General features: G+C 35.1%; 1 protein-coding gene across 1 annotated transcript in view; it reads left to right on the top strand.

The window, feature by feature from the left end:
• Positions 1-1069: 1069 nt before the first annotated feature.
• The window catches only part of LOC145267070 (uncharacterized), a 38588-nt gene continuing 25185 nt past the window's right edge, over positions 1070-14472 (top strand). Inside the window, exon 1 of the mRNA XM_080123027.1 lies at positions 1070-1527. The gene's annotated coding sequence lies outside the window, so the exon portion shown is untranslated. The remainder of the gene's footprint in view (positions 1528-14472) is intronic.

The raw sequence follows: 14472 nt of genomic DNA, 5'->3' as shown, positions 1-14472 counted from the left end.
TTTTGCTTCAGGTTTTATTAATTATTTATTTATTTTTTTTAGATTTTAAGTTTCTATAACTTGGTTGAAGGATTCCAATATGGGTTTTTCATTCTTATATTTCTCATCGGTAGGTTCATGTGCGTTTTTGCTGCTATATGACTTTTGTCGGCATTCGATTCATAGGAAAATCATGTTTAATTTTCGATTTTTGAGCAATTATTCGGAAAAATAGGCAACTTTACTTGTGTAAGATAATAGATCAAAATAGGGAGGATTTTTTTTTCATGTTTGAGTGATCCGTCTGTGATTTTTCATTTTAATATTTTGACATAACGGATTTTTCATTTTAATATCTTGACATAAGAGATTTTTCATTTTAACATAACAGAAACATTTCTATCATAGAAATGTTTCTGTTATGTCAAAAAAAAAACTATTTTCTTCACGTCACAAGTGTCACGTTCATACATGAATTCCATAGCTAATATAGCATACTGACCCAACGGGTCACGGGTAGTCTAGTATATATATATATATATATATATATATATATATATATATATATATATATATATATATATATATATATATATATAACACTTTAGTTCCTTCAGCTATAACCGAAACCAAAACTTATGAAGAATTCTTGATAAAATTATTTTAAAAAAATGGATTATTGGAGTGCCATTAGTTATAATAGAAACCGAAACTTAGGCCTAATGAAGAATTCTTGATAAAATTATTTATTACAAGAAATGGAAGTACATAACAATTAAACGACCCGGATGTAAGCGTGACACAGAAAATAACACACACGCTATCGTATTAATATTTAGATATAATTTTTTAAAAGTGAATGTTAAGCCTAATAGAATTCGAACCCGGCTCGCCGGCATGACGCCACTTAACCTCGATAACTCCAGTTTGTATTCTTTTTATATTCTTTGCTCTTCGCTCTTTCTACCACCTCCGCTACATGTGTGTGATGATGCGTGGTTAAAGACAGAGAGGGGGGAGTAGAGAGAGAGAGAGAGAGAGAGAGAGAGAGAGAGAGAGAGAGAGAGAGAGAGATGTAGAAAGTGGAGGAGGGAGAAGAAATTGAGAAAAAAAGGGTGCGTGATTAAGGAGAAAGACAGAGGGAGAAATAAATGAGAGAGAAGAGCAAGGAGAGAAAGAGAGAGTTGCGACGTTGCGTGGTTCAGAAGGGAGAGAGAGAGTATGTAATGTGTGCTTAACAAGAGAGGAAGAGGGGAGCGAAAAAGAGAGAGAGAGACAATGGGTGTAATGTTTGGTTAACAAGAGAAAGGGGGAAAAAGAGATAGATAGAGGATCAACAAAAGAGTGTTGAGAGAGAGGGAGAGTCACTCAGTCAGTCAGTCAGCTTCTAGCAACTGCGCGAAAAAAAAAAAGGCAAGTGAAGATGGATTCTCGTCGCTCTTGTTTCGTCTAACATTTAACGCAGAATTGACTGAAGGAGCAAACACCGCAACTACAAACACTGCGACAAACATACAATCTTGAAACGGGACTTCTCTGATTTTTAAGGTAAAAAAAAAAAAAAAAATCCTCTTATTTTCTCTCCGTAGATAACAGCGAGAATTATTCTGAAATCCCCGCGCGTTGTAATTTCCTAATCACTTAACCGCAACGGATCAACCCGAAACGTTGACCAAGCGACCGACGATGCGTTTTGATTCGTTTAAAATAAACACTGACTCCAAACACGACTCTTTCCAGATTAAAAAAATAGTAATATTCGACGATTCGATTTCTGCGAAAATAAAAACCTACAGCGCTAAATTTTTAAGAATATACACATTAAAAGGTACTCAGTCATGCAGTGCACCACTACTGCAGTGCACTTATTGATCTTTGCTGAAATAATAACGTTATTATTTAAAAAGCCATTCTTAACATTGGGAGGGGAGAGTCTTTTGTACCTATTCTGTACAATTGAATAAAAAATCGTATCATTAAACTTGGAAATACGATTTAAAAAATAGCGCGGATCAGTAAGTGAATTTTCATTTAGCACCCATTAAAAAAAAAAAAAAGGGTTCTTATTCAGAATTCAAACTAATTTTTAAAAAATACAGAGAAATCTTTATGATGTACGTAATCATGAAACGGAATGTCATATTCCAAAAATCACGTAAATAGTTTTGTTTTATATAGAAAAGAGGTACGCAAAAATTGTCAAAAAAGAAACAAATATATAACAAATAAATGTTACCAAAGGCAATATAAGTTAATTTTCTACCTAACTGTTTTTATTTAATGTAAAATGTTTATTTGGTTCGAAAAACTAGTAATGTTGAACGCTGCCGAAAGAACAAGAAAAAATGGCTGCGATGTCTTTGAAGACTTGATAATGACTTCAAAATAAGAAATAAAACAAAATGGTGATAAAAACCCACCCAATAAATGTCACGGTAACATTTATTGGGTGAGTTTCTACCACCATTTTGTTTTATTTCTTATTTTCAAGACTTTGTCGAGACTTCTAAGACACTGCGGCCATCTTTACTTGTTCTCCGGCAGCGTTCAGTATTACTTGTTTTTCGAATCGAATAAGTATTTTACATTGAATAAAAAAAACTAAAAACTTATTAAGTTAGGTATAAAATTAACTTATATTGCCTTTGTTAAATATTTGTTTTTTGTTTTTTTTTGGCGGGGGGGTTGGACAACTTTTTTGTACCTCTGTGTATAATAATACAAACCCGAAAATCATTTTTTAAACGATTTGAAACGAGTAATGTGAATTCGGTAGCATTACAAGGCTGATCTCGTAAATTTGAATTATTATAGATTTATCTGCCCTTGTTATTTTGTTTTCTATTTTTTGTCAAGATGGCGACACGAGACACCCCCTTTTTGCTCCTCATAAAATTATTAGTTAAAAATAAAATTACCTCATCAATTTACCTAATTTTTGAAATATGACATCTTCGTTCCATGATGAGTACGTAAATCAGAAAGATTTTTCTGTTCTTCTTCGTTATTGTAGTGAAACCCGACAGTCGAGAAAATGAGTTTTCATTAAATAAAATAAATAAACTATTTATTGTTTTTATCAATTTCAACAATAAACAATATTACCTATCTAATTGTCATGTCACAATAGGTTAAATACTTGCAGTGAGACCCGACGTTGCCCAGGATAGAATGATGATCAACGAATGTTTCACACGCCCATATTTTTTATTTCCGGTGAAATCGTCTATTTTTCAATCAAATCGATCGATTGCCTGCTCTAGTTGGAAACCCATTGCGGTGCACCGGGAAGAAGCTTACCATGCCTCCTCACAGTGACTTAATCTACATTGTAGTCTACATTGTGCTGTAGAGAACCTACTGTTTATTTAATAAAATTATTTTTACTATGTAATGGCTTGAATTAAAGTCTAAAATGCAAAGGTCAAGTATCATGGTTCAATTTTGCACTAAACGGAACCATTCATTTCGAACGCGCCCTTGTCATACCAAAGAACCTACTGTTGATTTTATATGCCTGGCCTTTTTTCTTGGACGGTGATAATGGCTTGAATTTAAGTTTAAAAGAAAATGTCAAGTATCATTGAGAAATTGTGCTTTAGAAACATTCATTTTGAACGCGCTTCTGTCATATCAAAGAACCTACTGTTGATACTATATGCTGGGTCTTTCTGCTTGTGTTAACTTTAGCCAAAATTGCTGTTCCTTCTCTCATCGGATTATTTCGATAATTGATATTTATTGAAGACATTCCGACACAAACCTATCTAAGAACATTGTCAGGCACATAAATTACCTTTGTTTGAAATGTCATCAAAACCGGTCCAGCCATTTTCGAGTTCATTGGGAACTAACCCTTAGACACACAGACAAAGTTCCTTTTATATAATAGTAGAGAAGACATTGCTACGTTATCATAAGGGCTATGACAAGAGGATATTATTATTGTTTTGACTCTCGAGTGTATATCCGACAGAGTTAGACACTGTTAATCAATCGGGAACCACATCAGTGACATCACTCTATCTAAAAACATATAAGATATTAACCGGTAATTCTTTTTTTGGGCGCCAGCACGCTAAAAAGTATGCCACACGCCAAATTTCTCAATAACTTGATTTGAGCCCAAAACAATAGATGTTAAGGGGTCATAATAGGGGTCAAAGTTTAAAAAAATTTGATCTCTGCGCTCTCTACCAAATTACTCAGACAATTTCTGATCTAAACATTTGAAATTTTACATAAAGGTTATAACAAGATAGGGCAAGCTTTTTGATTGGTTTGGGTCGAAAATTTGAGCTACCAATATATAAATGTATGTATGTATGTATGTATGTTATGTTTGCATGTCTGCCTAAAACTTTCGACAGAGGCGACGGATTTTCACAAGATCAGTATCGTTTTGAAGCTCAACCCTTCAGACAACAAATACCGAAAAATTGGCTAAAAACATTGATTTTTTTTCACCCTCAACTGAGTACTTTTCAACATGGAGGGGTCGCTTTTTTTGCCGATATTTTCGAAAGTCATCCCCTCTTTTTGATTGTCTAGCCTTAATTTAAACCTAAGTCACTTCAGGTTAGCCGGTGGTCGTAACAGCAAAGACGTCACGTTTTTTTCCCTGTTCTTTTCCTCCTTCACAGTACAGGTTCAAGCTGCCTTCCTACTACCACTTTTTTTTTTTTTGCTCAACACACACCTCCAAACACCCGGGCACTCAGGTTAGAATATAATCTATATCTATAAAAGCAAAAATGTGTGTGTGTGTGTGTGTTAGTGTGTGCATTTTTATGTATGTCCGCCAAAGGCTTTTTTTGCTGGGCTTCTCGGTCAGCTCACTCCTTCTTAAACCTTTTTATATACTGGCTAAATCATAATATCTACGACTTAAGAATGGGGGTAGCAGCTATCTTTAATTTGCCCGACTTTTACGCGTTATTTTCAAGATATTTTTCGATCGCCGCATCTTCGTTACACTTTTCAGTATAAAAAAAGCAAATGATGGGGCGGGTGAAACAAAAACTGACTTGCAGCGCAAAACTAGGTCAAACATCACGCGACTTATGAAAAAACCCGAGACCTAACCATCTCAGCCTTGTGGCTGAGATGGTTAGGTCTCGGGTTTTTTCCCGTTTCGTTTCCAACTTTGCGTTAAGGCTTCGGGGTTCAAGCCTACTTTCCTAATAAAACTTTTTTTTTTTCTTTTACACCTCCAAACACCTGGCCAACGTTTTTTTTTTTTTTAAGCAGGGTTGTTTTGATTTACTCCCTCCCCCCCACCAACACACACACCTCCAAACACCTGGCCAAGGTTTTTTTTTTTTTTTTTTAAGCAGGGTTGTTTTGATTTAACCCCCCCCCCCCACCACCAACACACACACCGCCAAACACCCGGGCAATGCCAGGTATCCTCCGTGCTAGTCTATAACATAAAAGCCAAAATGTGTGTGTGTGTGCATTTTTTTTATGTCCGCCAAAGGCTTTGGGGGGGGGGCTCGGGGGGGTCACTAAATCTTCCAACTTCAACTCTTTTTCCTCTGGTGCATTACGCGTTCGAGCCTTCTTACTACTCCTAATTTTTATTTATTTATTTTTTATTTTTTGCTCAACTAACACCCTTACACACACCTCCACTTTCTTTTCTGCCTTCGCGTCACGAGTTCGAGCCTGCCTGCCTGCTACTTTTTTTTTTTTTTTTGCTCAACCCACACACAACTAGTTTTCTAGATATTAAGACATTTATCATCCAATGTAATCCTACTGGTGGCCATGATTTTTTTTTTCCCAACTGAACAAGTACTAATGCGCATGCGTCTTACATAACGCCCCCTTCCTCTCCATGTTAAGTCATACATTGGAAAAAATGTCTTAATATCCAGAAAACTACTTGTCTGCACAAAATTTAAATGTGATATTCGTTTTCAGCATATTCGAAACCCTACAAAAGTCGTCAATTTTAAAGGTGGGTGTGAAGGTGGAAAGAAAGTAAAAATTTCTCGGCATTGGTTTTCCCAATATCTGTCTAATTAGAATTTGGTTATCTTTACGATTCAAGTTTCCACTATTATTTAGAAAAGCCATTCTTAACATGGCAGGAGGCTTCTTTTACCTATTCTGTACTTTCACCTAACAATTTAATAAATAAAAGATACTGTAAAAATTCAGTTAAAACCGGAAGTGAAGTGGAAACTTTAATCATAAAGATAACCTAGATCTTTTTCTAGAAAGACATCAGGTACTTACAGGATGGCTACGTGAAGGTTGTCAACATCCTTAAGTGAAAGTGTTTCTGTGGAACAAACTGGATTTGAACTTGGCACACCCAGGTTTTCAGTCTGTATCGTTAACCACTTAGCCAACGTCACCCTTATCTTGAATGTTATTCTCACAATGTTTTGGTTGATGTAACTTTCGACCTTCTTCAGGTGCATCTTGTTAAACTTGGGAATCCTAATGACGAACTTCATCTTGTATGTCAATCTATATATATAAAGGGCAAAATGTGTGTGTGTTTGGATGTCTTGCAAAAACTTTCGACACAGACGACAGATCCTGACGATTTCGGTATTGTTTCGAAACTTGGGCGACAAATATAAAAAAAATTGGCCAAAATCATTCATTCTTTTGCTCTCAACTGAAGTTTTGTACAAGGAGGGGTCCCCTTTTTTTTTTTTTTTTTTTTTTTTTTTTTGCTGACATTTTAACAAGTTATCGTCTTCTTTGTGATTGACTACGCTAAATTTCAACGTTCCGAACTTCCGGTCAGGCGATGGAAACATTGGCTAAGACGTCACATTCTTTTTAACCTTTTTTTTTCTCCTTCACGTTGCAGGTTCGAACCTGCCTGTCTACTAGCACTTTTTTTTTTAACACCTCTGCCTACTGTTATTTTGATCCTCCCACTACCACTTTTTACCCCCCCCCCTCCCAAAAAAAACCCACCTGGGCAATGCCGAGCATCCCCACTAGTCTATATATAAAGTTGAGTTTTTTTATTGCACTGACATTGATATTAAAAGCCTACTTTTTCTATTTAAAAATTATTAAAACAAACTTCTTAATATACTCAGCCATAGATATGCGAGCTACTAAGTAAAGGTTAACTAATTGGCATATTCTTTTGAAAAACGAACTTTTATTTATTAATTATTCATTTTTTTATGGTTTCTTATTGGGTAGTTGGTTTCATTTAACTATTATGCTTAATTCTTTTTATGCATAGTTTCTACATTGTGGATAATTGTATATCATGAAGGTTGCCAATATTCTTAAGTGAAAGTGTTTCTATAGAATGAACTGAATTCGAGCTTGCACACCCAGATTGTCAGTTCAACCATCTAACCATCTTCACTCGTTGGTTATCCTCTGTCTATCCTACTCTTAACTAGAAGCATTTTTAACCTGTTCATCCAAGTATTATCTCTTCTATTATTTCATCATTTGCTCATTATTCCCACGTCAGTAACCAAAATACCGCATTTACTCGAAAGATATTCTTTTCAAAAATTTTTCGTTTAATTTTGTTTACAAAGTAATATTTACAATTTGATAAAAAAAAAAAAATGGTTAGGGAATGTGATGACAAAAGAAAAATAATTTTTTATCTCGTATGAATGAATCAGATGATTTTATTGTTGGCAATGGTTTCCCCGATATCTTTCTCATGAGAATTCTTTCTAGAAAGATATCTGATACTTACAAGAGGGACCACATGAAGGTTGCCAACATTATAAGTGAAAGTTTTTCTGTGGAATATACTGGATTCGAACTTGGTACACTCTAGTCATCAGTTCCTGACTTTAGTCACTCGTTGGTCATCCTCTGTCCATTCTACTTCTCTTAACTGGGAGCATTTGTGACCCATTCGCTCAAGTATTGTCTTTTTCATTATCTTATCATTTGCCTATTACTTTCACTTCAGTAATCACCAAAATACCACATTTACTCTTTGGATATCTTATTTTAAAAAAACATTTTATTTAATTTTGTTTACAAAATAGTATTTACAATTTGATGAAAAATGGTTAGGAAATGTGATGACAAAAAAATTCTTTTTTTTATCCATCTTGTATGAATTAATCAGATGATTTTATTGTTGGCAATGGTTACCTCGATATCTTCCTAGTGAGAATTCTTTCTAGAAAGGTATTGGGTAGGTTATCATGAAGGCTTGCCAACATTTTATGTGAAAGCGTTTCTGTGGAATGAACAGGATTTGAACTTAGTACACCCAAGTCATCAGTTTATCCATTAACAACTTAGCCACCATCATCCTCTATCCATTCTATACTTAACTAGAAGCATTTTGACCCATTCATTCAAGTATTGTCTTTTTATTATTTCATCGTTTTGCCTTGTTGAATGTATATATAATTTTCTAGCTTGCACTTTTCAAATGCGAGCTAAAATGATATATACACCTGACAATTCTTTTGTCATTATTCTCAAAATCAACACAGAAACGAATTTATCAACATATAAAGTTTTATTTATAATTAAACATTTTGTCCATCGACAAAGAAAGAGACATTTAGTTGTAGGGTTTTGTTTGTGTGTGACGGCAATGCTCGGCAGCTGGTGGTCTTTTGTCTTCTCGCTCTCTCTCTCTCTCTCTCTCTCTCTCTCTCTCTCTCTCTCTCTCTCCAAAAATAAAATAATATATAATAAACAAATATGTTTATTTTTGCATTTTGACTGGATCTGTTGCATCGTTGAATGTATATATAATTTTCCAGCTGCACTTTCTAATGCTTGCTAAAATGATATATACACCTGACAATTCTTTTGTTGTTATTCTCAAAATCAACATAGAGACGAGTTTATCAACATATAAAGTTTTATTTACAATTAAGCTTTTTGTCCATTAATAAAAAGAGAGATGTTAGTTGCAAGAGTTGGTTGGTGTGTGGCACGACGATTGAGAGATGTCAGTCACACTCGCCAGCTATCAGTCTGCTATTTTTTTCTGTCCCTATTATTTATGTTATCTTTTATATGGATATCAATCGACATTCCTAGGAATGTAAATATTAAGATATTACATTCTTCTTTTTTTTATTTTGCATTGCATAATTCGTAACTTCTGACTTGGAATGTAAACATTTCTTTGTTTTTGTGATAATTACAATTCTGGTCATTTTTATGGGACACAAGAATGCAGATCAAACTCAATCTGGAATGTGCATGTGTGCATACCTCGGATTTGATCAGCATTATCATGTCTCCATATTCAACAATCGTTTACCCATCACTTTCACATCAGCAGTCACCATAATACCACATTTACTCTATGGATATCTTCTTTCCAAAGAAAAAAAAAAAAACATAATTAACTTGATTTTGTTTACAAAATAATATTTACAATTTGATAAAAAAAAATGATGGAAAAATGGAGGACAAAAACACCACAAAATAAAAGGATTTTTCATTCATTTCATACAAATCAAATGGTTGGATTGTTGGCATTGGTTTCCCTGATATCTTCCTAGAAAGACATCAGATACTTACAGGAGAGCACATGTAAAGGTTGCCAACATCCTAAGTGCAAGTGTTTCTGTGAAGCGCACTGGATTCGAACTTGGAACAACCAGGTTGTCAATAGGTGTCATTAACCACTTAGCTACTCCACAATGAAGAAAGAAAGAAACAAACAAACAAACAAAACTCAGGAGCAGGTTAGTAGGATGCTCCCAATTCTTTCAAAAAAGCGATCACCCACTGTTTTCCAATTTTCAATATTCTGGATTCGATATGATATCAGTTGATGGCGACACTTTCTTTTTTTTTTTTTTTAAGGGGGGGGAGTAACTTACAATTATACAGTTTCAGTTTTCTTGATTCCATGCGGTGTTTCTTTGTGTTTTACTTCTGTAGCAGTTTCCTATATGTCCGATTAGCGCCTGTAGCTCATGTCTACTAGTCTTCGCATTCAAGAGTTTTCCTTAATATTTCAGATGTTTTCGCTATTGTCATCCACTGTACCTTTTCAGCCATCCCCCTGATTCCAATTTCTCCCATTCTTTTTTTTCAAAGTTTTTCAGGATTGTTCCTACTATTATTAGTGTTATATTTTCTTCATCTTCCACATCCCTTTCAGCTCTCTGTCTAGCTCTGTGTATTTGCTTTGCTTCTCTGTCTCCTCGATATTCAATCCGTGGTCTGCCGGAACAACGTAATCTACAATCTGGCAGGACTTTTCCTTCTTATTACGTGTTATGATAGCTGGTCTTCTTACTTGGATAGGTTTATCTGTTTGTACGTCCATGTCTCATAGGATTTTGTGATTTTCGTTTTCAAGTGCTGCTGCCGATTTGTGCTTATAATCATTTGTCTGCAGTTATCTGTATAATTCCCAGTGTACTGCCTTCCCCACTTGATTGTATCTACTCTTACATTCTTTTTTGGGATAGTTTGCAGCATTTGCTTTTTATATGGCTTATTGTTTCGTCTCTTTGTCCACAGAGTCTGCATTTGTCGTTTTCTTGTGTCTTGTTGATCTTTGTTTTGATGTGATTTGTTCTAATCATGTTATCATGTGCAGATTCACTTTCTCTGTTTAGGTTTCGATTTCGTAGCCCTGTCCAAGTATTTTCATTAGTCTCATCTTTTGTCATCCTTATGCATCGTCCATGTAGCTGTTTCTCTTCTCATTTTTCTTTTCTCATTTTATCCCTTGCTTCTTTGTTTTCTGTCTTGTTCATTTTTTTTTTTTTTAGTGTCTCTTGCTGCAATGATTATACTTTCAGTATTCTGCATTATGTATTTTTTCTAATTCTTTTTTTCCGTGTAATTCACACAGTCTTTTATACAAGTCAATCCTCTTCCTCCATCTTTCCTTTTCACATATTTCCCACTCTATATCTGTGCCTAAATCAAAACGCGGATTCCATGAACAAAGCTTCTTTCTTAGAACTGCACACCTGTGGAACTCTGTTCCGTCTGCCTGCTTCCCTCCGGACTACAACTTGGATGTCTTCAAGTCCAATGTTAACAAATTCCTAATGAACCGCCCCCTTAAGTAAACACTTCAGCAAATCTCCTCACTAACGTAATGTACTTGCAATAACCCTTATCCCTGAGTGGCTTCCGGGCCTTGATAAGTGGTGATCACTGTGTAAAAAAAAAAAAAAAAAAAAAAAAAGAATTGGTCAGCATCATTGTTTGGGTGCAGTGCATGATCATAAGTTTCCTAGTCTTTTTATCGAGATGTCTCAGTTCTTCTTATAGTCCACCCTATAAAATAACTAGTGACATTGCCCATGTGTTTATACATTTTATTGGGTTTGTACTATATAGTTTTTAGTTTTTTTGTTTGTTCTTTTTCAATTTTCTGTTTCATTTTTGTTGCTTTCATAGTGTCTGCTTTCAAACTCTCAAACATTTATAGATGTCATGTTCACCTAGTGCTTTCATCTTTGCTTGGTTAGGTAGTTCCATGTCTTCCATTGTCTCCAGTTTTTCCCTCTTTTCATAACTTACAGTACACACTTTTCGATACCAAAACGCATTTCGATATCTTGGCTGAAGATTCTGGTTGTGTTTTATTAGCGTCTCTATTAGTGTTCAGACGATTTATCGGAATCGGGAATTTGAACAATCGGCATATTTGCGGGAATCGGAAAAAATTGTACCTATTTTCTGATGCCAAAACGATTTTTTTGATTAATTTTTTTAATTTTATTTTGTTTAAAGCAAAATCTTCCATTGCTGGTAATAATGATAAAATAATAAATGTTTATTGATTTTAAACGACCAGTGAAGCTAAAATCGATAGATTGACATCCACAAGTATATTTTTAGGTTCTGCACATTTAACACGTGTGTTTTTACAGTAAGCGGAGAAAAAATACAACTATATAGTTAAATATTTAGAGATTATAAAGAATCAGATTCGGTAATTGTATTAGAATCTGGAATTTAGTACAGAATTGGTAATTGAATTGGGAAAAATATTGGAATCGTCCCATCACTAGTCTCTGTTTCCTTTTTGGTTCTTGCAAAAAGTTTCAGATCGTTCATGTACATTAGGTAGTTCATTATTTCATCTATATTAGTGAACTTGTATCCGACTTGGCATTTTCTTAGTATATTGTTAAGGGGCATTACAGCTATGATGAACAGTAGTGCATGTGATACTCTTGTTGATTTCGATGTATGAGATCTGCCACAACAATTAAATTGTTCAGGAATCCGCACATGATTTATTTATAGTAGTGAAGGCTTTGTGTAGAACCAACCACACATTTTTGGTACAACTGCTAATCTCAGTCGGTGCAATGGCTGCAACAATACAGAGCGGATAGTAGACCTCAGGTTTTACATCAGAGTTTTTTTTTGTTTTTTTCTTTCTTCTAGATGCATGTCTTAATGAAGACTGGGGGTGCATCTCTCCCAGTAGATTAAACATGCCACAAGATACCAACCTAAGAATTTTTATATCTCAGCACGGTACATACAGTGCCTAGCATTCCCAAATGGTTACCCATCTGGTACTGGCCAAGCTCATCGTTGCTTAACTTTGGTGATCTGGCAAAAACCAGTGTGTTAACATGGTTGTGCCATATGAACAGCAGGGGTAACAAGGAATACCCTTGGAAGATACTTCCTTGTATTTTAATTTAAGTTATGTGTTATCCATCAGCTGTCAGTTCAAATCTCCATGTTCTCGTTGCATTTTCGATCGAATTGATAATCTTGCCTGGTACTTTGTACATTCTCAGGCATTCTATGATCCATGCTTGAGGGATCCTGTCATACGCTTTCTTATAGTCGATCCATGCCTTCCATTTTCATAACTAGCAGTGCACATTTTTCTATACCAAATCCCATTTGGATATCCTGACTGAAGATTCTGGTCTTGTTTATTAGCATCTCTGGTTCTTTTTTAGTTCTTGCAAAAAGTTTTAGGTCGTCCATGTACATTAGGTGGTTCATTCTTTAATCTGTATTAGTAAACTTGTATCCGACTTGGCACTTTCTTTTTATATTATTAAGGGGCACCATGGCTGTGATGAACAGTAATGATGATATGTAATCCCTATTGGAAGATACCTCTTTGTATTTTAATCTCTGTTATGTATATAATTGATAATCTTGCCGAGTATTTTGTACATTCACATGCGTTTTATTATCCATGCTTAAGGGATCCTTTTGTACACTTTTGTAGATAGTGTCATAAAATTATATAAGAATGTCATTTTCTCATCATAACTGGATGTATGTATTCTTAAATAATGCTGAAGAAAGGAGGTGATATTATCCTCACTTTGTACTCAAGGTTCTAAGTTCGAGTCTCACTTTTTCCTTACAGCTGATGCATGCTAATCGTGGCCACTTATTTCTCTGTCTTTCTACAATCTAACCACACCTTTGCTGTGCAACAACTGCATAAGTGCAAATACTATAACTGTATGCCATACGCATCAAGTACCAATATCTTTCGGGTGAATAAAATTAGCAATTTAACATTCAAGTTTTTGTTTGGTTGTTGTGTGTTGTCTCTTCTCTGGATGAATAGCACCCCCCTCCCCCGTTGCGAAAAGAAAATAAATTAACTCATGACTTTTTCTTTTTTGTTTTTCTTTCTTTCTTTGCTGGACTTCTATTAGTGGTGTTATGTTGAAGAAGTAGGTTTTACTATCATCTATTCACCTGTCTGTTTAAATGTATGTATGTTTGTATACCTGCCTAAAACTTCCGACAAAGGTGACGGATTTTCACGAGATCAGTATCATTTTGAAGCTCAACCCTTCGGACAACAAATATTGAAAAATAGGCCAAAAACATTAATTCCTTCACCCTCAACCGGACACTTTTCTATAGGGAGGGGTCGTTCTTTTCACGGATATTTTTGAAAGTCATCCGCTCTTTTCGATTGTCTAGCCTTAATTTAAACCTACGTCACTTCCAGTTTGGCGATGGACGCAACAGCAAACATGTTATATTTTTTTTTTTTCACATTCTTTTCCTCCTTCACGATATGGGTTCAAGCCTACCTGCCTACTACCATTTTTTGGGTTTTTTTTGTTTTGCTCAACACACACCTCCAAACACACGGGCAAGGCTGGGCACCCAGGATAGTCTATAATATGAAAGGCAAAATGAGCACGCACGTTTTTGTATGTCCGTGAAAGGCTTTTTTCGTCAGGTTTCTCATGTCAGTTAGATTTATGGAGAAGTTTTCTTATATTTCATAATATCTCTGATTTGCAGACGAACATCGTCTCTATCTTTATTTTGATCGAGTTTTAAGAAAAATCCCTCGTTTCCAGTGTTTGTTTGTCTTTCTCATATAAATAAAGTGAAACTGATTGAAGCAAAGGAATCCGCCTGACCTTCCTGGCCGGGACATTTTATAAGCAATCAGGTTTGATCAATGTGAGGGGAAACCCTTCATATCAGACAATTGCTATTCATTTGGACACTGCCCGAGTTACTCCTTTTTTTGGGGGGGGAGGAGCTGGTTTTCCCCAACATTGTGGGGATACAAATATA

Source organism: Euprymna scolopes, chromosome 42 (genome assembly GCF_053919585.1).
Source record: "Euprymna scolopes isolate OS-2025 chromosome 42, ASM5391958v1, whole genome shotgun sequence".
In the NCBI taxonomy this organism is placed as follows: Eukaryota; Metazoa; Mollusca; class Cephalopoda; order Sepiida; family Sepiolidae; genus Euprymna; species Euprymna scolopes.
This window is presented reverse-complemented; position numbering and strand designations above follow the sequence as displayed.